This window comes from Orussus abietinus, unplaced genomic scaffold, assembly GCF_000612105.2.
Source record: "Orussus abietinus isolate OABI.00-Male unplaced genomic scaffold, Oabi_2.0 scaffold433, whole genome shotgun sequence".
NCBI lineage: Eukaryota > Metazoa > Arthropoda > Insecta > Hymenoptera > Orussidae > Orussus > Orussus abietinus.
The window spans coordinates 18,822-45,460 of record NW_019394578.1 but is presented as its reverse complement, the minus strand read 5'-3'; the positions used below and the strand labels follow the sequence as shown (position 1 = coordinate 45,460).

Sequence of the window (26,639 nt, the reverse complement as noted above, 5' to 3'; positions counted from 1 at the left end):
CTGTATTGTCTGAGAGGGGAACGTGCTGGCTTGTCGTCAAGCTAGCACGGCCACACTGAAATTTCAAATTTCGGAAAAATGGTGGGGGCACAAAAGTAATTAATCCAGCACAAAATTAGGACATAATTAGCACATAATTTATCTGTATTCAGGAATCATGAATTGTGATATTGACGTGCTAGCTTGATGCACCTGTTCTTTTATATTCTTTCCCTCTGCCCACGCATAATAGCTCCTCTGTAAAATCGATTCGCCGAGCGTAACGTTTTCGCACGATACCGGGTAACGTTCCCGGTAATGACGATACAGCTCGAAGCGCAAACTTTCCCCAATCTTGTTTCTCCGGCCGCGAATTGCCGAGATTTCCACGGCGCGGTTCTCGAGACTCATTTTCCTCCCTTTTCTTCGTTTCGCCTGGCTGATCGACTCTTTGGCAGCGATATAAAATATTTTTATCAAGGATTTCTTTCCCTGCCAATGCCTCGAGCCTTGATAAAAGGAAGTCGTTCCTTCTCCGTCGTTCCCTATGCCGCCGATTCGCCTCTTCTCTTTCCGGACCCCGATGACCTCTCCCTTCGGGTCGTCGTGTCATCCCCGTAGATGAATCGCAGCATCCGATTGACCGTGAGCGGGTAGGTGGACCTACCCATGGTAAGAGTGCGTTTTCTCTTCGTCAATGCCGCGTAGTGACCTTATCCTTTCTAAGGTCGGCGTTCGCCGCATATTAATGTACAGCGCGACCATTAATGAGGCGGGCCTCGCAACGAGAGCGTCTTGCCACTCTCGTTGAGCCTCCCTGAATAATGAATCGTGACCGGGTCGGGGACCCTCGGAAAACCGTCACGAAAGTGCAAAATGTCCAACCGCTCGCCCTAATTGCGACTCATTAACCACTGGCCCTCTCTCTCTTGGGTTTAATGACATTCCGCTCGCACTCCTCTCGCCTTCCTTGTTTCTCGGAGATCTTTACGGCCTCGTGAGATCCTGGGGTCGGCCTAAGTACGGTAATCCGCCGTTGCGAGATTACAAGGTTGCCCGAAATCGTAAATCTGATCGAGTACTTTCAGGATCGTAGGCTAGGAAAAAATGAATCATTGGTAGTAAAATCGATTCGAGATAACATAGATCATGCAAGGTAATTAAAAATGTAGTCAATATTTATTTGTACGAACGACACTCGATGTTCGAATATGGTAATTTGATGGTTTATGTTGGAGAGGTTCAAAACATGAGATTTTTTTAATGTATATTACTTCCATCGATTGAACGGCGCTGGAGAATATCCGAGCTTGGTTTTCGAGGAAAAATTGCGTTCCGTTAATTGTCCCTGGTTGTATCGTAATTAATAGAAATGTTATATTTTCCAATCCGTTTTTACAAGAACAGTCGTGCTTTTAATACTTCGGAGTGCTCGAATGTGTACACGTTTCTTTACTCTGCCTCGCTGAACGCGCACTATCTCTCACACACACGCTACACACCGCTAAGAGGGATACGGTTCAATCAAAAGCCCGTTAGAATACGGTCAGCATGAGAATGACGAACGAGGCTCCGTTAATTAATAATTCCATCGCGATATCCTCAGGGCACGAATCAACCATCGCGTTGACTCATTTACGGTTACACAAAACCCCAGGTGTTCCCCCTGAAAAGCAACAACGAAGTCTGAAATAGAAAATCCCTACTTTTAGGCGAACCGTGAACGAAGGATCGATACATCCTTATCCCAAGGTTTTGCTCACTTTTTGCTATTAGTAGACGCTTATGATCTGTAAGTAATTTCAGTGGAAGGAAAAAGTGAATCCAAGTACCTTCGGTATTGCGTTCCTCGTTTTCGTACTGTAAGGGGATGTGAAAGGGGTTAATCGTTTATGAAACTTCTCCAAACTGAGGTGTACCGAATCGCCTAAAACTTTGCAACGTGAATATGGAGGCCATGAGGAAAGTTCCGACAATCATGAAATTTCATTTTTTATATAGAATTTAAAAAATGTCAATAAATAGATTAAAAAAAAATTTGAAACTTCATGGGGGTCGGAACCTTCCTTGTAGCCTTCGTACTCCCATTGTAAAGTTTGAGACGATTCGGTACACCCAGTTCGAAGAAGGTTCATAAACGAGACTTCTTTGATGCCACTTTCGCGTCACCTTAAATATTGGATTGGGTTTATAGGCTCTAATAATTTTGATCAAATTTATCCGAATACAGTCTGACGTTGGGTCGACGAGTACCCGAGAGGTGTACGGAAATTCCGTGTGGTAACGAGATCCCTGTGTGATTTCAGGTGTAGAAGGAGAGGGTGCATCACCGCAACGTCGGAGGGTTTGAGGCAGTGAATCTGGCTGGCCTACAATGTCCGCTAGCATGCGGAGCACCCTGCAAACCGTTCCCGAATCCGTGCCGGCCGACCACGTCACAAACTCCAAAGTGAGTACAAACACGAAATGTGGTCTCGTGGTCCTGCGGCAGAAGGGGATCCGCGTCCTCGTGGCTCGTTTAAGCTGGCAATGGGTGGCAAGAGGTGGGGACAATCCTTGAATGCAATTTTTCCAGACAGGGCGAACCCGTTAAATCTCGATTTAACGGATAGATTTTCCAAGTGGTCGTAAGATTGCAGAATGACGTTCCAGTTAATTGATTTAAAGAAGACTGACGAGGATCGGGAAGGATTAAAAAAGGAAAGTAGTTCAATCGGCTCGTTTGGCGATATCTTGATATTCCGCATAACCGCTGCGTATTTTCAATTTGTCTCCATTACGAGGGAACCCGGGTCGAGGCGGCCGCGAGAAACAACGTCTTGATCTCGGAATATCCCGGAAAATTGACGTGTTTCTTGCGGTTATTCTTCATGATGGCGCATCTTGTATGCAGCTGGGGGATATATGACGTTCCAGACCGTGGCACGGCGACGTGCCGTTATATAAAGCAAGCAACCTCGCGGTACTGTCGGTTTAAGAGAAAGCACGGGATATGAGTCGTTTCCTTCCTCCTTGCGATTTTTACCCGCATACTGGGATCGTGTCTCCTGAGGGAGGAACGATTTGAAATGTCACAAAAAATCGCATGTACCTACCAGAACCGAGTACCGTAGTCCACGAAACGTCCTTAACTCGAGCCACCCGCCCGTGCCATTAATATTCTCCCTACAAAAAAAAAAAATAATTAACAAAATTATAAAGAATAAAATGGTCACAGCCGAGTCCACCTCGAAACGATCACACGGATTGGAGCGTTGGAGCAGAAAATAGTTCTCCGCGCTTCGTTGACCAGATTACCTGGATAAGTACCATGTACTAAATATAGGGAGAACTCGGTTGTCTCTCGGGATGAAATTTCTATTCATTTTATCGATCTTCGGAATCGATTCGCACGTGGACCGTCCCCTTCTGCGGTGCGAGCGGGTGCTCTTTTCTGTCTAGCGAGTCGCTTACGTGCGTGTTACACGTCGGCTCGTGCCCGGAAGAAACGCGGGACGCGCAGGATCGAAGCGTAGGACTCGCAAAATGCGTAATATTTGAGGGACAAGAGAGGCAGAGCGAGAGAACGCGGGGCATTCCGCGAGCGTGGCGGCCGGGCTGGCAACCGAGGCCGGGCCGCAAGAAAAGGTCCGACGAGTACGAGCCGTTACGTGTACCACCTGTAAGCTCTGTCATACCTAAGAACACCACGGGTTCAAGGCCAGACGCAGCGATCGCCAGCAATGAGATTCGGCAGCCGTAGGAAGGCCCTCGGAGGCCCGCCGAGAGGAACTCGTGCTTCTCCTAATACGGTTACGTCGCCATTTCTCCCTTCGGCCCGTCTCGCTCTCTTCGCGACGCGCTCGAGTTCGACGAGTGTTCAACCACGTAACTGGCGAGTCGGTATCGACGCGGAGGGGATCGCCTGGAAAGAGATGGGTCACTCTTAGGGGAACACAGGGAAATCAAGGCAGAGGTGTTCCGGAAATAGAGGAACGATCTGGAACATAAGGGAAACTATCGTGGCAGATGAGGCGAGGATTCACAATTTTTAAATCGCTCTCTATATTAGCAGGCTGCCGGAATTTATTGCGGTTTTTGATGCTTAAGATTTGACGCTTTGTTTTCGAGTAAGCTTGTAAAAACAAAAAAAAAGCAAAAGAATTCAATGTATCCGTGTCATGTATGCTCTTCGTTTGTAGATATATTTGTATATATTTTTTATTTTTGTTCAATGATTGTATTTTACATGTTACAATAATACCTTGGAGTGGTCGTTGTCAAGGGCTGCCGGTAGTCCAAAACTGTCTTGAACTTCGAGGTCGTGGAAATTTTGAAACCATCGCTTTGAACTCGTACAGAAAAATTTCCCGAATTTGCCTTTTCTCCATCATTAGTTAAATGGTCTAAATAAAGTAAAAGTTAATATTTAAAATACAATTATTATCAAAATGTAAAGCGAAGTCTGCGCTTTAAAGTGGTATGTAGCATGTACGTAAAGGAAAAACAACTTTATTTGAAAACGAAGCGTCAAATCTTAAACAGAAATAATGGCAATAACTTTTCGACGACCTATATATATAGCTTTTATTTTTTATTTAATTTTATTCTTTTTTTATTTCTTGGCGACTTTACGTTGTGTGGGATGTAAGGAGAGAAAGGTCAGGCTTGGCAGCAAGAGAACCGCTGGTATTGCTATTACTGGGAATCCTCGCTGATGACGCGTTTTTACCGTTTTTTAATCCTTGAAAAAACATGCGATTGTAACGTGTTAGAGCGCTGACATTTGTACTGTGAATCTGGACTTGATTGAGTGACCTGGTGTCGAAACATTTTCAACGTTTTATAACGTAAAGTTGGGTGGATATTTTATATAGTTGCCAGGGGCGGTTTGATTAAATGACAGGAACGTTCGAAGATTACAGGACCGTTTGAATTACGGGGTGTGTTTGCTTCCTTGGTAAATATTTTCTTGATGGACGCGGACAATCGGATTGGGTTGTTTATCCAGGGAAGTGGAATGTCATTGTCAACCGGGTTTCTTTAGAGTTAATCTGATTTTTTACGTATCGATTGTGCGAGAAAAAGGTGACTTAAATGTCACTGGGAAATAACAGGAGAAGCTTTTTGTGGAAAAAAAGTAATTTTTGTTATGAGGAAGAGCATGCGTTTGGATAAATAAAACGTAGAGAACTGAGACGGAATAACGGCCGGAATAATTGAAGAGCAATACATTTTTGTGCCATTTTAGGTAGAATCTTTTTTTTAACGCAAAGTTGAGTTTGGCCCCACAGAGGAAGGACTTTCGATTGCAATGACGCGATCGTGTTTTGAACTCGTGGTGTTCTATGGATAGTTTCTTACGTGTGCCTAATTTTATTGGAAGTCCGGTGTTGGAAAGGGCGAAATTATTATATCACTTGTGAAATGTTACGCTGCTGTGTTGGGGCTAGGATTGTTATCGTTTTACGTGACCCGACTTAACTTGGTGAACGTCTCGATATTTTCTAATCCAATTTACATAATCGGGCGGAGACCTGTACAAATTAGTCGATAAGGATTTTCAAACTCGTTTGCATAAGGAAAATATCACTTCCGTGCGACTGAAATGTCAGTACATCGAGTTTATTCATTTCTACGCCCTGAAGTTCTTAAGTTTGAGAAAAACTGGGAAGTATAACACGCTCGTAACCTTCTTACACATGAGACCGATGATTATGGTTGATTACTATAATTGAGCGTAGATATGCATTGAATGCGCCTGCGTGATGACATAATATGCGGAAATACTGCAATATTTTTGACAAGACACTGAAAATGGAGCAAAACAAACATATCATGTAGCATGTAATTTTAAACCATTAGGTATAATAACGTTATTCAGAAATGACTTAACTTTTATCTTATCACATATTGCCGTTACTGTAAGCTCTCTACTTCCCTCGGGTTTAGCGTCCCAGATAAATTCCATTCTGGAGAACCTGAGTTTTAAACATTGCGACGTGATCTGCGAATTGGAATTGCTTCATAGCATTTCACAATAATGGATAACATCAGACAGCGCAAATCTGTCGATAACGTTCACCGATAAGACGTCCAATTTCTACGGAGATCCTGAATAAGATAGATCCTTTTTGCTCAAACCTTTAGCAGGGGTTACGAATTTATGTCGAGGATGCATCCAATATGTGCCAGCCGAACTCGATAATCTATTTTTACAAATGCAGGAGCATCGATAACCCATACGAGTTAATCATTAGCATAAAATTAATATTTTTTAACCGCTCAAATCAAGGTCCATGGAAAACTCGAGGTCCTTCCTACGCGTACCGAAGGGCCCGAGCAATCCACGAAAGGGGGGCAACAAATTTGAGTACGGGCATTCTCAAAGAGCCTCTTTTCGAGGGTTTTCGTCGAAGGCACGGGACGACGTCAGGCGAACACACTTTTTGACTTTCAAAAATTCCGAAGTCCACTTCTGGCTACTAGACGTCGCTCAAGGGTTTTTTCCGCGAATCCGCGGCTGACGTGACCGGCCGTTTCGCGAGTGCCTGCGAGGGCGGAAACCCTGAACCTTCGAAAATTTTCCCTGCCAATGAGAATGCTCAACTCAAGTCTGACTTCCTCCCTCCACCGAGTTGGAGGGAGAACTATGCACTCTGGTACTTTTTAAGTACAGTTGCAAAAATCAGATTCCAACCGATAGTTGTCGAGACAACATGGATCTCTCTCGAAAAAAACGTTACCGAGTCCACGTAAATTCATTCTAGTTGCCGAGCCAACGCGAATCAAGAATTAACTGTTGCCCAGACAACTGACAATCGTCATAAGATCACGCGTTCTTCATTGTCCGTATAAGAAATATAGTCTATTATGTGTCGCCGAAATCCGGAATAATTTCATTCAAAACGCGAAACCAGCTGCTGGCGGTTAAGTCCTCCTTCAGCAAAACACAAACTGAGCCCGTCTTCCACAGCCCGAGGGTTTACGATCCTCGGAGATTGATTGACAATCGCAAGCCGTTCAGTGTCACAGAACAAATGCTTTCGGTAACATCTGCGTCTTTACTATTTCTAAATAAACAACATAAAAATATGGTACATATTTATAGGAAATTAACAAATTCGCGTTTAGAGGCCAATTACATTGCCATATTTGATACTCGATATTTTTAACGTAGAGAGATCCTGGGTATGTCGGATTCTTCTCTTGTATTTATTTTACTTGAAAGTTAACGACAATGATCGTTCCCTCGTGACGTTACTCGTCACGGTCCTCGAGGGATCGCCTTTCAGGACCTTGATTGCGGGTACTGGCGACATCGTTAAAGGTCCTTGGATCTTCAATAATTCGCCCGAGCAGGACACGATTCTTCTCTTGGACGGTGGATAGCTACGAAACTTGAAACTCCATGCAGAGCTTTCCTTTTGCCTGGATCGATCCGTTTACGCGGTACTTGGGGACGGTTGAACGGGTTTCCGATGACGCTTTCGAAGTTTCTCCTCGCCGCAGTATAGAGACCTGGAATATGCATCAACACCTTCAGACGATACTTCTCGATTTCGCTCATGAGCCCTGCAACACGCGTTCGAACGCAAAGGAAAGTAACCACGATATTCGCGTACATTTGCGTCCGCTCTTTCGAAATTCCATCTCTTTCCTATGTTTTCTTTTATTTTTGTTAATATTTTTAATATTTACCTCAGAATGCAAATTGCATGTGATTTGTAAATTAGGAATTTTTCCACTGCTCGCAGAAAGATATTTAGTTGGTTGAATCGAATTTCTGTTGGTGCAATTCATAGAATATGAATATTATATGATCACCCAAATATTTGGTCAAAGCGACAAAATTCTTTGGATAAGAACATCTGACCGAGTACGGCAAATATTTTGGTAGATTGTACCGAAAGTTAAAGTCATTTGGGACGTTTAACCGAAATATTTTATTTATTGTCGAAAATATTTTCTAAAATTAATAAAACGATTTGACCAAAACACTTCAGTCGATCGAAGCGAAGGGATTTGGTCAATGTACTAAAATTCGGTTTACTGCGTCAAAAACGTTTTCCGAAATGAAGCGAATGCGGTCAACCGATTTTGCAAAATGAACCAAATTCTTTTTGGCTGTGCGTGGGACAGCCGGGTCTCGATGCATTTTTTCATTTTTCTGCTTTCTTTACGTATAAAATTGTGTCTCGGCGAAGGAAGTGCTGGACAATTCAGTCTCCTTTTAAGTTCGCACTGGCGCATCGCTAAATTCGGGAAACCAGTCTCGAATTATCCTGCCGGGGGTATGGGTTCGTAAAGAATACGTGGGTCTCGATTCCATCTCGAGTATATGCGGCATGGAAGTATTCGTCGCCTTTATTATTTTTTAAATTCTTTTTTCGGAGGTGACTTCACGACACATGCAGGGTAGGAACATGTTTGCGGTTTATGCATCATCTGGACCTGCGCGGAAGCAGAGAGGCGTATAAAATTGCACCTCTGTCGGGGTATACCGATATCTTCAAATATTTTTACGTATGTGCTCGTTAATCAAGCTACCTGAGATATTTGCAGTACGTGTCGATTGGGCACGTGAATAACTTTATCGGCATCTCGGCGATCGATTAACAGCACGCGCCCGCGCGACAGGTGCACAATGATCCGATCGGCGCGATTCGCGATATTTTCGCCGTGACATGGATCGCCGGACATGTCGGAACGTCGCCGAGTATCAATCGGGATTACTTGAGTTGATTTAACGTCACATGGGCGATTTCGTAAGTTGCCCGAACCTCCACGTCCCACGCACTCGTTATTCGCGAATGTCCCGAAACCGAAAAGCTGGAGTACACCGATCTGTTTACGACCTCGTTCAGAATCCTGCTTTCGAGTGCCCGAACAGCTGTTATTGGCGCCAACAATCTGGAGCTCCATTTCTCAGGGTACAAATACTATAAATAGGAAAGTGTCGCCGTACCCACGATCGATAACTATACGCAATCATCCCAGGGGCTTCTTGGCGAGCATTCGTTCATTTCGAAAGTGACTTTTTTCTGTTAACAAGTTTCTTTTACTGTATTAGGTATTTAACCTTTCTTTCGTGTTATTTCTTGTTAGAGTAGGTCACGTCAGGCCTAAGACGATCCTTATGGTTATGCAAGGCGTATATAGCTGGCACCCCCACGTTTACAAAATTCAAATTTCTATATCTTAACATTTTGTGCTCTTCATGTGCTAATTATGTGCTACATTGGCTTTTGTAAAGGTGCCAGCTATACGCACCTGGTTATGCAGGGCTGAGACGATTTAAATAATTTGATTAAAGTCGACTATTCTGATCAACTGATTTTTATTTTTTAATATCGCAATTTTTAACGGTCTGGGTACCATATAACGTGATCGCTCAATTCGCGACGTCGGAGAGTTTTATAGTAATATTAATTTAACCTAATATTTGAAATGAGGTGTGTATTCAAATAGTTAAAGTAATTTAAAAAATCGTGATTAAAAGGTTAACTATTTTTCTTTTTAAATCATGATTTTAATGAACTCTGTCGTGCATACAGGATGGGAATTATCTGGTATTGTTACAGCTGGTCGTCTGATTGCTTTGTATCACCAAGTCGAGTAGTTAGAAAAACATGGGATACTTTCCAGGGGGTGCACTAGTTTCGATTGGGGTACCTGTTATCGGTTTATCGGGGGGAGTAGGAGTACCTTTTCAAGCCCCAATTCCTTTGTCTACCTCGAAACGAATCCTCTGACCCTTTGAGCGGCGCCATAGTACCAACACGTGTACGTAGTCGTACCGAACGCGGCATTGCCGTCCATCCAATCGTAACCAATTAAACGAGAGGCCGAATTACACGTGCCGCGGACTCGTTATTCGTACAAGTACCAAGTTGTACGCGTCGTACGCTCGTTTCGAGCCATGGCTCGTGCGGAGATGTCGCGTACTTTCGGCACAACCGTCCAACCGAATTCCGGCGATGATAAGCCGACACGAGGCGGCGTCAATAGTTAGAATCGCAGCTTCGAAACTGCCGATCCCAAAACTGGGGCAATTTTATCGACGTTCGGAGGTAATTCGAACGTTCCCTTCTTGGAGGGGCAAGAACGCACTTCGAGGATCAGATGGAAGAGAGAGAAGCATCGAACATGCCAGTTTCACGATATCTAATGCACTATAGATGAGATCGCCGTCATCTCGAGATGCGATATCATCCCCCTTTTTGTCTTGAAATCCGCAAGCTCCGAAATGGATGACATCTGACGAAATTACTTTCTCGATAGGTATCGGAATTGACGAGAACTATCCAGTGCTCGGATGCTGGGGTGGGTTGACAATTATTTTCAACCTGTTGGTACTGACCGAGAGTGAAAATGCCGAGTAGACTGTGGGAGGAAGAAAAGTAGAATTCTAACAAGCTTAATTACTACTTACTCGGAGAAGATACATTGGAATCGCGGATCTCCCTAAGCTCCTACATGTATTTTAGATAAAACATAGGATGTAATTTCGATATGTTTAAGGGATCCAAATGTCTAATTTAATACAATGTTTTCTCGACTTTTTAACATTGTTCATTTTAAAGAGGTATTATTTCTAGACTCGTGGTGTAATTAGCGATTCCCATTAAAATGCCTGGGCGGAAATTCACAAGCGATAATTTTCGATCGACGAGGTTATAAGATGCATCCCACTACCTAGTCATATTTTCCAAATTAATAGTCCGGTCGGGAAAAAAACGGTGCCGAAGTGGTGCAATGTTTTAGGCGTTTCCAATTTCACTTGCAGCGGAGGTAGCAAAAACGTTAAATCTGGTGTCACTGTGCAAACAAAAAATATTGTATCGGTCGCATGATATTCCCTATCGATCATTATTCGTCACGAGCGTTTGTCAGGGAATCCGATACGCGCCTGGGTCATTGAACGAATTGAACGAATGAAATTGAGCGGGAAGGACTTTGGTAACGGATGTCTGGAGCCTTTTTTGAAAACGCTCGTTCCGTCGAAGGTGGTTCCGTTTTCGTCGTTGTGGCATATTATCCACGTTCCCTGCATAACACCTTTACGTCCCACGTGCATACGTCTTCTATCGATCTGGTGAAAATTACGTCCCACATGTGGGTACACGCCATGTACGTAAGATATTGTACATATGGACGCAAAAAGTATACGCTCTCGCTTATGGTATGTGGAAACGCGAATGTAAATCAGATGACAGGCACGTGATATTAAAGGCATAAACCCGTGTAGATCCGTAGATGCTTTGCACAAATGTACAGGCTGAGTCGGTTTAAACTATGCATTGGAGAATCCGCCGATAAGGAGAGAACAATTTGTGATGTATTGTTACCGTCGTTAGGACATTTGGCACCTTCGCGGTCGAGTGCGTAGTACATGGCTGAGGCCAATTCCTGCACGTTCTCTGGCACCTTGTTTTCTGGCTTTTTAAGTGCGTGCAAACGTCTTCGTGCACGCAATTTTAGTGCTCGCTCAGCCTTTAAACGTGTAAATTAATTTATTTCTACCTTTAAGAGCCGACTTAATGCACTTGTGAAGGGATAAGAATTATCATAACGCGATGTGTTTTGCAGTCAGACTTTCTGAAGCTTTTTTGACTCCCTTTTTGCATAATTAGTTTACCCTAGTTTTAATTCGCGCTTTAGGAAGTTGGACTTTACATATTAATCCACACACAATTTTAATAGAAACGATGCAGTATTTTTAGTAGTGTCTTCGAATATGCCAATATTTTGATGGGTATTACTATATATTTCATTGTCCTCGTTATTGGTCTTACGAGCCCGTCGATAATCACGTTTTTTCGCGTTATGATCTGCTTTTGCATCAATAAAACCCTCTGACTCTCTTCTTGGATGTGCTAATTTGTAGATTCGCTGGTGCCAAGCCACGCCTTAATCGATCCGTTCAATCTATACCTCGTATAGAGAACATGCCCCATAAACATGTTACCAAGTTCTGTAGAGGAAACAAGAAGTTAATAACGATCACATGCATTATCCCTTCACGTCGCTTTCATTTACACCGATACTATCGAAAAGCGAGGTTTAGGCGTATCTTATACTTGACTATCTATCTCCGTGCTAACTGTACTTACTGACGACATTCAAACACACTAAAAATACATTACATACGTACGTACATTTGTACAGACACTATGCGTATGCATGAACTGGCGTCTGTAAAAAGTTCCCGACACGATGCATAATGCATATGGGACATGATTCACCCAATGGATGTCAAATAGATACACACGAAATGTGCCTCAGTATGTTGCCCAAATACTATTCATGCATGTTCAGATATTTGTCGTCGAATGGCCGCAGCTATTTTGCGGTGCAACAATTTCTATCGTTGACTTCTGAGCAAAAGTAACTTAGATGACGGATATGGATCTACCTTGAGATCTCAAAAAATATCCCGCATTTGTTGTCGGCCTCGTTGAGTATCGGCAACTTCGCCCTCGATTATTTGCATCTCCTGGACATCGATGTACCCCGGAAGGAATTTTTAAAATTTCTCGTCCTTCCTTTCGTGTTTTCCATTTTGCATTATCGGACCAACCCGGCGCTTTCAGCGCGCGATCTACGAATGAGACCATGAGAGGTAGAATTCGCGTGTTTTTCCTTCCTAGACGTGCTTCAATTAAACCGTGCTAGGCTGCGATCGCGTTTCCAATTGATTCGATGAACTCGCGACAATGCCAAGGAAGTTGATTGAGGTCGTTGATTATAAGATCGGCAGGGGTCCTGTTGTTTTCGTGCTCGCATCCGATGCGTTCCTAACGGTGGTCCTGAAAGATCGCAACAAATATACAGTAAAAGATAAACTTATGTACTACATTGACAATTAATATTAATCGGTGCCTCGGTTCTAGGTACTTACCCCGATGGATGCTCATCACCTATCTCGTTTGCAATACACGTCCCTACTTTCCAGAGAAATACAAATCCATTTGCAGAGTAGAAAGCGCAAAGACGGGTCCGGAGTCGCGATCCGAGCACTTGACCTCTGTAAATGAGAACGAGATTGAATTAGTTTTTGCCCTGCACAGGTTTCGCTCAAACTAGAGGTATACAAGTTGAAGGAACAGGAATATCTCGAGTTAAACGAGATTTTATGTCCGTAGTTTTAATCGTTTCAACGTCCTAAGGAGAAAACGTTAAATCTACTAAAGAAGCTTCTGGTTTTGGCCTCGAAAAAGGAGATCTCTAATTAGGCTTTTACTTAGTTACTCCTAAGTGAAACCTATTCAAATGAATTTTCAAATGTTTGGTCCTACTTCAATTTGTATCGGTTATTTTATCACGTCGATAGCGGATCCCGTGGACAACGTCGTTGGGACATCGACTATTGTCATATTTTCTTGTACATGTAAGCACAGAAGAATTGGGCGCGAAAGACTCCTTTTAACGAAGTTTAATGTGTTTACTAAATATTACCTTGAATTATTACATATTCTATAACATATCTCGAGTTAAGCGAGATTTATGACCATGTTCAACCGTTTCAATGTTGCAGGAGAAAACAAATTTACTAATGAAGCTTCGGGTTTTGACACCGAGAGGGAAGGATTGTAATCAGCATTCTACTCTAGTCGCTCTTAAACGAAATCCGTTGAAATGAATTTGCAAAAGTTTGATTCTATGCCGATTTGCAACAGTTATTTTATCGCGACGATGGCAGCTCCCGTGGAGAACGTCGTCGGGACATCGACTATTGTCATGCCTCGAGTGCATTATCTTCCCGTCTACCCGTTGCCGGGTGGTACGGAAAAACTGGCACGGCCGAAGTGAAATGCCGGGCAATCTTTCGCATTTCCTGCACTCCGTGCCCGCCGGAATTGATTTCCCCGTTTCGCCTCGACCCGCTCGTTACCGTAACGTTTCCGTTAATGGCCCGGGCGAGCCCGGCCCTACCATTCGCCTTTTCCGCGCGCACGCGGATCGTGCATTGTGTAAAATCCTCCATCAAATTTGACGCTAAATTGGCGCGCGTCGTCCTACGTTGGCCCGCCCCGTTTGGGGTCAGTTCCTGGAGCAAATGCGGTATTGTTGCAATTCTGGCCGGTAACAACGCCGGGTACTCCGCGTTTTACGGCGTACTTCGCGCCGGGCTCGACCCGCCACCCGCGTTTGCAGCGAATAATTCTTCTTTACCGCGACACTGTATTCCCGAAAGAGAAAGCAAATTAAATAGTCCATTATTGCCCCCGGAGTACCAGAGTGCATCCACCTCTCAATCTACTCGCTGGACAAGACGCCGCGATGCTCCAAATTGAAATTTATATGGGCAATTTTTTAACTTCCGAAAATCCGGGATGCTCGAATTAGTTCGCGTTTGCTTGTACGTTCAAGGGTAGAAGAATTGGAAGCAATGGACGTCTTTTAGCAAAGTTTAATGGTTTTGTTAAATAACGTCGACCTTTTCGCTCACGTTAGTTACCACCGACTGACTCTTGTTATTTCCGTTGCCAAGCGATGCCCTCAAAATTATATAATAAGTCGATCTTTTGCTCTTTAAGGCCGGAGATACATAAAAAACGACGTGTACTACAACAGCTGTTGTATTATAACAAAATCAATGCACGTGATTCAGGTGTCCACTGCAATAGGTCATAATACTCTTCTACAATGGACGTTGAAACGGCGCTCGATGTGGTCTCTGTCTAAATTTCATATCGCGGCCTGGTAGTTCCGGTTGAATTTAATTTCAATTGTGCTTATGAAATTGTTTACATGTTATTGGAACACTGCAGTACGTAGACACTTATCCATTCAACAATTTACACGATACACACGTGTTTAATGGCGGATATGAATGCTTTTTCATTATACACTGATGGTTCCGTATCTGCAGGGAAGGCATTCATGTCCACATGTACTGCATCGTGTGTATATTTAATTAACTCAGCCAGATGAAAGTAACGGCGGTGACGATACCGAACGTTCTCCTAGTCGAGCCGATTCGCGTTTTCGATTGCATTAATCCGAAACCGGGTAAATTACGCCGCGGGTAAACCGAAGCTCGTTGGAAACGGACTGCTCGTTACGAAACCGTCGGTGATCGCTCGTGCAGATCCCTAACTTGGCGGGAGGTAGGTCAAAGAAGTAGCGAGTTGCGCGGCGCGACGCTAGATGGCGATCGTGGTGTCCCGCCCAGCCCTCGAGGCACGCGATACGAACGCCAGTCGACCGCGGCGGGGAGGGAGGCAAGTAGGAGACAAGCACGCGAGTTCTTGTCAAGGATAGCCACGGCTACGCTCCTTTTACCTGGGGGCGCGCGCAACCTATCGGAGATCGCCGCCTCGATTTCCGACCAATCGGATGAGCGGCCGAGATAATCGAGTTCCCAGCCGGTTTCCGGAGAGACCCGAAAGAAGTGCAGTCCGCGGCAAGGTAGATGCGAATCGTTCACAATGCGCTCCATATTCCATCGCAGGCATTGTTTTTTGACTTGCCGCGAGAGCCGTACAGAATGTCGCGAAAATACGACCATTGCGACCTCGCGTTAAGCGCGTTGAAAGGCAAGGTGATCCTTGCGTAATTTTCCCTTATTGTTTCAGGCAGATGTCGATCGATGTGCGCGAATTAATTCCTTAATGTTTCCTTTCCATCCGATTAAACGAGCAGTTTAGCGTTCCGCGCTCCGTCAAGAGTATCGATATATCGGGAGGTCGATCTGCTCAAAGGCGCGCGTGCTGCTGGAATCTGCAATTCTCTGATGAGTTGCAGTTTCACGTTACGATCGGTAATCGGCACGCAAAATTGCGTGGAATGTTGATTTTCTTTTATTTGTTGTGATGATGGGTTTTAATACAATTGTTCAACTCGCAGGGTTTTAATGCAAAGCACGGTGATTTTCACGTGACCGTGAATTAGATCGAGGAAAACCTTGACCACTTTCGCATCCGGCACTGCGATCGGGAAGTTCTCCAATGGCGTCGCGTCCACCCGCCATCTTGGATTGCGATTTATTTGAATTTGTATAAACGCGCGATTATATTTCCCGAAACTCGACCCAAATCGAAATTTTCGCTCTACGTTAACCTCTTTTAGTCTCTTTTCACTTCTACTTTCGACCTTGAACGTCCTACTTAGTACGAATCAAGTCCTACTATTGGCCTATAAGTATAAACAATAGAAATACTTTCCACGTTTAGGACCCATTGCCCCAACCGTGATTAGCATGAAATTTCTTAACCACGATTAACAATAGGATTATTGAAATGCGTGTTGCACCGACAAAAATTAGATTAACCGAATATCAAAGTCCACGCTTGAGTCGCTATCCAAAGTGCAGTGATTACTATTGATCATTCATTCAAGATTTTAAGTCGAATATTGATGCAACTGGCCAGGAATATGACCTCAATTGCATAAAAATTACCTTCTTTACCCTATGTCGAAACCCATTTAACACTAAACGTACCATCGTCCGGTCAAATGACCTTTTTTTAAAAGGTATTGGTAATGGGGTTATAAATTGTCGGTACGTTTAGCGTTAAGGATTCCCTATAATAAGGGGTTCTAAGTAGGATCAAAACTTTGACTCGAGCCGACAAATCGAAGTCCATCTTCGCCTGTTCTCGAAACCTTACGGGACGCACCTCGAGGACGGATACGACCAGGAGACACCATAAATGGTGGCGGGTGGTCACGTCGCGAAGTTATTGTCCAAGCTTGATAAGGGGACCACGCATCCCCGCCGTGGCAGGGCCGGACAATTATTTCACCACCGCGACGCCCACGGCTGGCGGGCTACTTCATCGCCCGCCCTGTCCCGTAAGTCTGACGGGAAATTTCTAATAATCGCTCTATAAACTTCGAATCTTATGCCCCCTCGTCCGGATTCCCTGATAAGTCGCGGACATTCCGACGATGCTTCGTTCAGAGATGGATTACCGGCGAGTCAGCTGCTTGCTTTTCGGATTTTTCGAGAATCCAGGCCGGTGAAAACGCGGACGTTGAATTTGGAGTCACTCGCAAGACTGGAAAGTCCTGGTTTCTTCATGTAAATTAACACGTTCAGTTTTACTGAATTATATTCACGGATCTTTATAATGTTTTGTTCGTAAAAAGAGTTTTCTTAGGAGTGTCGTATATATTTATCATTTTCTTCGATGGTTTTTTTTTTATGGTCGTTCCATTTTTATTATGTGAATTTGATACGTGTGGTTAGTTTTACGTCATGGTTGATTGGTTCACGTCGAGGATCCTTTATGTGGTATCTGTAAATGGGGGTCCTTTGAGCTGGGGGAATTCGGTACCCATTATTACCCCACGTGGTGAAAAATGAGCCGTAAAACGTATTGGAGCTTTTAGCGGTTTCTGGATACGGGAGAGTTCATTTTTAAATGGTCTCCCGGACTGCCACAAATCCTAGGTATTTTCACGATCCATTCGTCCCATATGCTTCCCCGGGTAACCTGGACGTTACTAGTTCCGCGTGAATTCTGAATGTTTACTCGTACGCTGTATCATCTCGTTCCACGATACTTATCCGAAGAGCAGCTCATCGCGATAGCACGCGATCCTGGAATTTATCTAGCATCCTAGTTTGTTTTTCGAAAACCACGTGCAACACGTGTAGTGTAGGGTTTAGTGCACACGTAAGCCCATTAATCCTTCGGAAAAGGGTGCTTTGGTATCCTCAGGAGGATACCTGGAAATTCCTGCCGGGAAAGGTTAACTCCGTGGCCCTATCGATGCATCAAATGCATTTCGAGAACGCATCTAAATCGACTTAGCCATCTTTGAAATCCATGACTCGTTCCTCGCGATCGTACCAATCTGTGCTCGCGGCTGCAACGAATGCTCATATCACGTTAAACGTTAAACCGTGCACCGCGTCGTCTGATTTTACGGTCATTATCCAAATAGCGGTTTATCACGGTAGCACGCGAGCGTGGAAGTCGATAACTCATTCCGAATTTCGGAAGCACACGTGCGTCGCGCTAGCTAGGTCACGTACGGTTTCAGGGCATACATGTAATTATTAATTCTCCGTTTTTTACTTCTGAATAAAAAATGAAAATTTATGAGACACAGGACCTTCTTTATGCCCTCTATATTCACGTAGTGAAACTTCACACGGTTCGGCACGATCGATTCGGAGAAAAGTTTCATAAACGATTGAATCCTTGGATTCCACCTGCATACCACCTTAAATACTCTCGGAAAATGTACTCTGGTGGACATAAATGCATTCCCATCATTCATCGACAACACCATATCTGCAGGGAAGGCATTAATATCCGCCACTGTACATACAGCGTGGGGAAATAGTTCCCTTAAAACGTTTAAATTCTCGTGTGTGGTCAGAAGGCGACCGTTTTGAATATTTGTTGAAACAAAGCTCTCTTACGGAATCTTCCGAGCTACACTTGGTGTATCGCATTAATAACTCCTTTGATTTAATAAAATTTAATTCCTATTTTTAACTTTTTACCACGATTTTTCTCCCACACTGTGAGGCATCGGTCGCGAGAGTTGGCACTTCATATTCTGCAACACGCGGGCGATACGAGTTACATCCCGCTTTAGGGATACCACATGCCAATTAATTCGCCGACCTCGTTAGTGCTCTAAGTGTCCAATCATCGATCGGGATTTAAACGTCGTCCGAAACCGTCAGCTTAGAAGCGTTCGTTCCGACATCGAATATCAAACCATGCACTCGCGGGTCTAATTGAGCCTCGGCCCGACGCGTTTATCTTGTCTTATGGCCACCACCCGAATGGCGGTCCATGGTGGCCATCCAGCGCGTGAGGATCGAGTCGTTCGTCTTGAATTTCGGCGGCACATGTGCCACGTAAGCCAATTACACGTGCGGATGGACAATGTGACGAGGTCTCCTCTCCTCGGGCTGGCCTCGCGCCGAGGAAACGCCCGACTCGATGTATCGACGGCCGGCCGCGATCGGTAATCGATACGGGCCCTTACGTAAGCGCGGACAGAGAAGCACGACGATAAGATCGCATTCCGCGGCGTCGCCGGCGAATTTAAGCCCGATATCTCTCTCTTCTCCGGCTTTTTCCCGGCCTTAGCGAATCGATCGACCGCCGAGCACACCGCGGCCCGGAGGGCTTAACCCAGAAACGGCCAACCTCGACGGTTCAGGTGCAAAGTGGTGCGCTCTACACGGACCCGAGACGGGTGCGCGCCCAATGGAGATCAATCGGATCATCGATGACCGTTGAATTAGATGGGTGCTCCAGGAAACGAGGGAGAGCCAGGTGATGCACCTGGGATTTTGCATCGGACTCCTGGAAACGCGACTAGGACATCGAAGAGGATCGACATTGCGCCGGATATTATATATTGTGAATTATTTAACCCCTAGGAGACGATATTGAGACGTAACGCCATGTGACTTTGAAATCTCGATATTTTATTCCAAGTATGGATATTTTTCAAGTCTTGCTTGAACTTTACGACAAAACTTAATGATTTAGCGCGTTTTAATAGTGTGCCGATTATTCGTGAGTAAGGGATTTATTTATCAACTGTACATTTATAAATGTTATAATTTATACAAATTTGTGCGAGTTTATGAAGGAATGGTTAATATCCGATAGGTAATGTTTGCATATTTCAGGTTATGCCAGGTTGTTCTTGGCTTGCGGAAGAAACTGGGTTACAAAGGGTTTAAGGTGATATGAAAGGGTCATTATATATCAAAATATTCGTCAAAATATTTATAACATTTTTCTCCAACCTGGGTGCACCGAATTATCTGAAACGTTAACAGGTGATTATGGAGGCCGCAAGGAAGGACGCGATGTTCGTGAAATTTCATTTTTCGAAAAAAAGTCTTTGGTTCTTGTCCGAGAAAAATACCATTTTTTTTTCGAGATGTGAAATTTCACGAGCATCGCTTTCTTCTTTAGGGCCTCTATAATCTCGTGATGAAGTTTTAAATGATTCGGTACACCCAATTTGGAGAAAAGTTTTATAAATATTTTTACTTTATGGTATGTACCTATATATGACACTCATATCACCTTAACTCGTAATGGATTGCTGGGACGATTTTGTTTTCCATCTTAATTTTCTTTGGCGCTCGTTTCGACTCACCAGCGAGGAAGATCTTGACTCGATATCTGGTGTTGGCTTTCCGGATTTACGATCGATCACGAGGAACTTTACGTACACAACGCTATCTTCGGCGACGCCTTTGACAACACGCGAAACAGCCCACAGCGGTTCTAGGAACATTATCAATCCACGGTAAACGCGTTGGACTCGTGTAGGTATACGGACGTATGAACTTACTTTGTTATTCCGTCTACAAAAATCACTGACTTCGTCGCCTCGAGATTTTCTCGACGAGGCGTTGAACGAGGATACAAAGATTCGCATTCTCAATGGAATCCACTTAAGATAGCGAACTCCGCTGTTAATGAAGCCTTTTCCAACATAAAACCGCCTTCGGAGCATTGACGAAGTCCTTGGCGCGGGTAGTTTTCCGTCTACATCGAAACGACTGTAAACTTTTTCCTGTGAAATTATACCTTTAATTAGCCTCGAAGTAAACGCGTATCTCGCCACGAAGGAAGTCCCTGGTTGTTTCGTGTTTGCTGGTTTACTTATTTGTTTTTGTTTTACCTAGATGTTTTCTTCCTTTACTAATGAACGACTAAGTACGCTGCAACGGCACAACGTATTGTGTATCAATTTTAGGCGCAAATGAAAAAGGTCAGAATTTAAACGACGTTTCCATTCGAAATGCGACCCAAGATTTATCACCGATTTTTCAAGGGTGGATTTTGGTAATTCTTATTATGCATCGATAACAAATGTCGTTTCGCTGCGAAGTTGGTAAGGCAATGAAAAGAGAGTATTTTTGTTTTGGAATATTTCACCTGACGGATTAGCTCGTCATGACGAACCGAGGAAACGCATATATCGGGATTACTCGAAGCGAAAGAGTTAATCTTGATATACATTTTAATGTCCCGGTCTCTTGTTCATTTTTTATGGTCGACTCGCTAATCCTGCCCGGAACCGTGGAACTTTTCCAGTTCAAAAATGCTTGGCAAATTGGCGGGACGAGGGCATAATCAGAATTCCCCGTTTGAATGTTTAGGACAAGAGGTCAATTTCGCGAATAGTTAATAATGTTTCGCCGGTATTCCGCGTAGTCGAACAATGTGCCGCGGAATCCTGCGGATAATATAATCTCCGTAAATGACTCGAATAATTGAAAACAATTTTAGCGGACAAGGAGGCATCACCGATAACGAGCTGAACGAGTGGTTTGTTAAATTGAAAATAGTCGTTTGCAGGAAAAATGATACGGGTGATTGCGTCGATTTCAAGTGTCGCACGATCAAATCAACGAGGTTTAAAAATCCTGGCAATTATACTTGAATACTTGACTTTATCATTAGAGAGAACGAGATTGGTGGCCGGATTTTACGCAATTTTATTAGAGAATTCCGGAGCCAGGTTATTGCAACGTGCACTGGACTATTTAAGAAGAGTCGAGAAACAAATATGTAAACCTTGATATTGAATTTTGCGCAGGGCTAAATTGAATCAGTTTGAAAACTAGGTATTGTCAATACGTATATTAATAATTTTATAATAAACATTCCGTGTAGTACTACTCACGAAGGTCATGAATAAGTACACATATTTTTGAGTATAAGAATATTGAGAGAATAAGTACATGTTTAGTAACAAAGCGGTAATCTTAAAATCATTTAATCGTAATTGATAATTACGGTCGACCTTCGTTTTTTCTTTCTTCCATTAGAACCACACACTTGAAAATGTCGTACAATTATGTACTAACATCCCACCGCGCTCTCAAGTCTGATAATGGGATCAAGAGTCATCGTTTCGACCTCTCGCTTTGGGTCCAATTTTACTTCACGCGACATGACTAATTAATGGCCTTAGTATCGGCTCCTTGAACTTGATTTACTAATTCCTCCGTCAACGGAAATTTTCACGGAAACAATCTTATCAGGTGGATCGCCAAGAATATGCAAGTTATACAATCGTGCTAATCATCTGTTTAATGCGGACGACAACGCTTAATGAAGGAGTAGACTGTAAATATTTATGAAAAACACCGATACGTATCATGTAAAATGAGATTACCATCGACTCGGTACAGGGTAAATATCGATCTTCGATCGTAAATCAAGAAACTCGGTAGTTTTGAACCAAATACATTTTTGAGAGATAAACTCACAGCGTCGTATGCTGAGGGAAATGTGCCCTACGCACTTGAGCTCGGGTGAGACGCTATAGAGTTCTATACGTCAAGGATCGAGATTTCAGGAGTGGGGGAAACGAGAATCTACTCTCTCCATTGTTATAGAAAAAGAAATGAACGTCTGATCAGCTAAAAAGTCAAGCAAAAATTCAGGAATTTTTTTAATTTACCCGGCTCCGAACGCTAGTACCTACGGGAAGATATAGAATCTAAGTTTTTCAACACTCTTATAATCGTGGTTCCGTTATCATCATCGTCGTCGCCCCAGTCACAGACTACTTTTTCGCACTGACATGATAGGTAGACTGTCATATAGTTTTTGGGGAACCAACATGCGACACCGTCTCGTGCGGAACGAAACGGAATTATACCCATTCCAGCTTTAAAATGATTGGATTTTTATAGAAAAAAGGTTTTTTGATGTTTTTGAGATCGCTGAAACTAAGTCAAATAATATAATTTCAACATTCAAAATGGCGGACCCAATATAACGAATAATATAATTTCAACATTCAAAATGGCGGACCCAATATAACGAATAATATAATTTCAACATTCAAAATGGCGGACCCAATATGACGAATAATATAATTTCAAAATTATTGGATTATTATAAAAAACGGTTTAACAGGGTTTTTATAACCGCTTAATCCAAATCTGGTAATAGAATTTTGAAATTCAAGATGGCTTATCCAATATGGCGGATAAAAATGTAAAAATGGTTGGATTTTTATGAAAATGAGTTTCTCATGGTAGTCGTGCCCGCTGAACTCAAATCTGATAACAAAATTCCGGACTTCAAAATGGCCGACAGGAAATTACAAAATTACATTTTTATAAGAAAAAAAGAGGTTTATAAATTTTTGAGGTCGCTGAATCCAAATCTGGCAACAGAATTTTAAAACGCAAAATGGCGGATAAAAAATTTAAAAACGGTTAAAATTTTGTTTGTAAGAATGATTTCTTCAAATCTTTATGGTCATTGCTTCCAAATCTGTAAACAAAATTTTTAAATGCTAAATGGTGGATCCAATATGGCGGATAAAAATGTAAAAATGAAGGATTTTTATAAAAATGGGTTTCTCGCGGTTTTTGTTGTCGCTAAATCCAAATTTGATATTAGAATCTCAACATTCACATTGGTGGATAAATTATGGTGCTATTCAAAATGTTGAGGATGTTAAAATAAAAAAATATATTTTTGTATACTGCGTTAACAAAATATACATATTCTTAGTAACTTTTTATCAAATTATATGTTTGTAGTAATTATATTTTGATATTACAGGAATGTATCACATACATTTGCCGATTTTATTACTAATAATAAAGACATTAATATTTCTTTTTACAAAAAGGACTGAAACCCCCTCAAAACATCTTCGGTGTACAAAAATTTAGACAAATATATTTATCTTTATTCAAATAATTGCAAAAAAGCTCAAATTGCTTCGTTCTGATGAAACGCTCAAATCAGCTATTTTTGCCAAATAGGTATAGTAGAACATTCATTCCATAATATTTGTCTTCCTCAAAACGGAGGACAAATATTAAAAACTATATCGAAACAAATAAAAAAATTAGAAATTAAATTTGAAAACAATATTTTATATGCCGAGCACCCGGGGTATATTCCTAACATACGATTATTTTGTTGCTCGCCAAATAAATTATTGTTTGCAAATTTAGTTTGTAATTTTTTATTTTTTTCGATATAGTTTTTAATATTTGTCTCCGGTTTGAGGAAGCAGAAAATTTTGTACATACAACATACGTGAAACCAAATGTACTGTGACATTTATCAAAAAGATTTTAGCTGAGACTTTAAGGTGAAGTGAAACACGTCGAGGAACTTAATCGACGTCGATAAAGAAGATTTTTCTAAATGACTACGTTGCCGACGTTCGTTTTTATATCGACAGCTGTGTTGAATTATATTGGGTATTGTACCAAATGGCATACTCCATCTGTCGTTTTCGTACAATAACTACCAAGAAATCGAAGCAAAACTACAGAAATCCTCTGGATTCATGCTTTCTGGGGCCCTAATTGACTGCAGAGGGATCCCCTGCGCCATCTGTGATTTCCAGGTCAATTAAATTTCCACTCCGAGACCTCGTATTCCCATCGTTTTAGCATGGAAGCGCATACAACACTTTTTTTGCCTTTATCCCGTATAAATGCGAGTTTATCGATTACCAGAGTGTTCTAAATTGTCGTAAAATTGTCCTGACCCTTTCGATTCTCATATCAGAGCCTTCGATAATTGTATACTGATCGAAATATGAGAGTTCGACGCCATTTTGATTCTGGTCTGGGCTAAGTTAAAAAATTTTTTCTAAAAATCCAAATTTTGAACGTGTCAGGACAATTCTTAGATGATCAGGAGTGACGTGTCAAAGTTTCGGATAGTTTGGTTTTTTATCCTTAAAAAAAAGTGTTGTATTCGAATCGACTGATTTGAAGGGGGTTTCACTTCACCTTAATGGAATGAATTCTACTTTACTATGAGTTCTACTATACCTATTTGGCAAAAATAGCTAATTTCAGCTTTTCATAGGAACGGAACAACTTAAGCTACTTTTGCAATTATTTAAATAAAGATAAATGTATTTTGCTAAATTTTTGTACACCGAAGGTGTTTTGAGGGGATTAAATAAGTATATTTCTTCTCCGACAAAGAATGCCGCTTGAGAGAGGAGAACTTGCGTTTATAATTAGATCTTGGAGAGTCATTAAAATTATCGAATATATTAACATTTTCATTTTTTGTTACGATTTGACGTTTTTTCTTTTTAATTCGTGGTTTGCACTTCAGTTTGTCATTTTTCCGTCGCGGAAGAGAAAAATGAAAGGAGGCAATCTTCTCAGCTGCTTCTTTGCTCTTCTGAGGTCGTCAAGGCTACATAAGTTGACGATGCACAATTGTACCGCGGCATTATACAATCCCGTTAACCGGCTCGTTAATGCGGACGACAATATTTAATGACCCCCGCTGGTGGTCGGCTAAATACCAATACACGTACAGAGAGGAATTAGCGACAACCGGGACAAATATCGATTATTACGCATCGAGTAAGTAGGAGCATTTCGAGGCTAATAAACGGCAATCTACAAAGTATCGACTAACATTCGCGACAAGATCCTGAACGGTAATCGTCAAAGTATCGGATATCCTCGTGATCGGCCGATTTCGCCATAGATTTACGCGTCTAAAAAATGCAATCTGAAGTTCAATTGCTCTGTTGGCGGGCATTTTGAAATGTGTAATTTTCTCGGCCGCTCGTTCGTTTCGTCGAGGTCGTCAAGGCTATGCAAGTCGACGACGCACAATTGTACCGCGAAATTACACAATCCTGTTAACCGGCTCGTTAATGCAGTCGGCGGTGTCCGATGAACGAGACTTCTCGTTCAGGAAGAAGATCCATGCATATCGAATAATGTTTAATTAGCGAATTAAAGGACAGGGAAAGACTAAAGACTAAAGAACATTAAAGACTGCGGAGCAGGGGACACCGGGTTGTTTCTGATTTATTTTAATAGGTCCGAAATTGATCCTTCAATTATGGTATCATAATTAGAGATGCGATCAAATCTTTGAAAGGAAATAAAAATTTAGGTACCAGGAAGGCGGATAGAAGGACACGTGTCGTTGGGGCAGTTCATGGTACTCGTTTTTTATCGAAGGCCGGAAAAGGCTATCAATTTTATCAATAATTTTATTGAACTATTAATTATCGGGACTATTCAGTTTCACACACCGTATCCTTTCACGGGATCCATAACTGCAGCAGCAGCTGGTAGGAACGGATACGTTATTTGCTGCTCGTTCGTACTCGCTACTCTACAATTATTGAACAGAGCCGGAGTCGTGTCTGGCATTACCAGCTGCCGTAGTGATCGCGTAAAAGTACCATAATGCCAGGCACAAAGTTACCTCGACCGGACGCGCTTTAACACTCGGCACCTTGTCAGGTGGCATTGTTAAGCAGCCTGGTGAGATCACTGAGACGTGATGTCATTTCATTGGCAAGGAAAAAAAAAAAAAAGAAAAGGAATTGCCACCATCGAGTGACCACTCGTCGATACGACAAATCCTGCTAAATTTTAGTTACCTTTTGGAAGATCCTCTTTCCATTTCTTTCTTATGTTTATATTTCCAATTTATGAATACCTCGTTGCGAATTTTTTTATAGACATATATTTCCCGCCTACTATATAAATGCCTAATTCCGGGTCTGATTCAGAGAAGAATTTGCAGGCGATTGATAATAACGCTTAAATTTTTCAGACGGTTAAGGCGAATGCTCGATATCGTATTGTCGGATGCTTTGCCAAAATCCGTCAAGGACTTGCCGATGTTTAGTCAATGTCAAGGATGTCGAGTGTACCTTGGGTTGATTATGACGCGTCCTCGTGGGGATGGCGCGGG

The 26,639-nt window shown here is 42.5% G+C and overlaps 1 protein-coding gene across 1 annotated transcript in view; it reads left to right on the top strand.

The window, feature by feature from the left end:
• LOC111674025 (protein FAM117B-like) overlaps positions 1–26,639 on the top strand; it is a gene marked incomplete at its 3' end in the record, with an annotated part of 56,836 nt that overhangs the window by 16,978 nt on the left and 13,219 nt on the right. The window contains exon 2 of the mRNA XM_023432762.1: positions 2,286–2,428. The remainder of the gene's footprint in view (positions 1–2,285; positions 2,429–26,639) is intronic.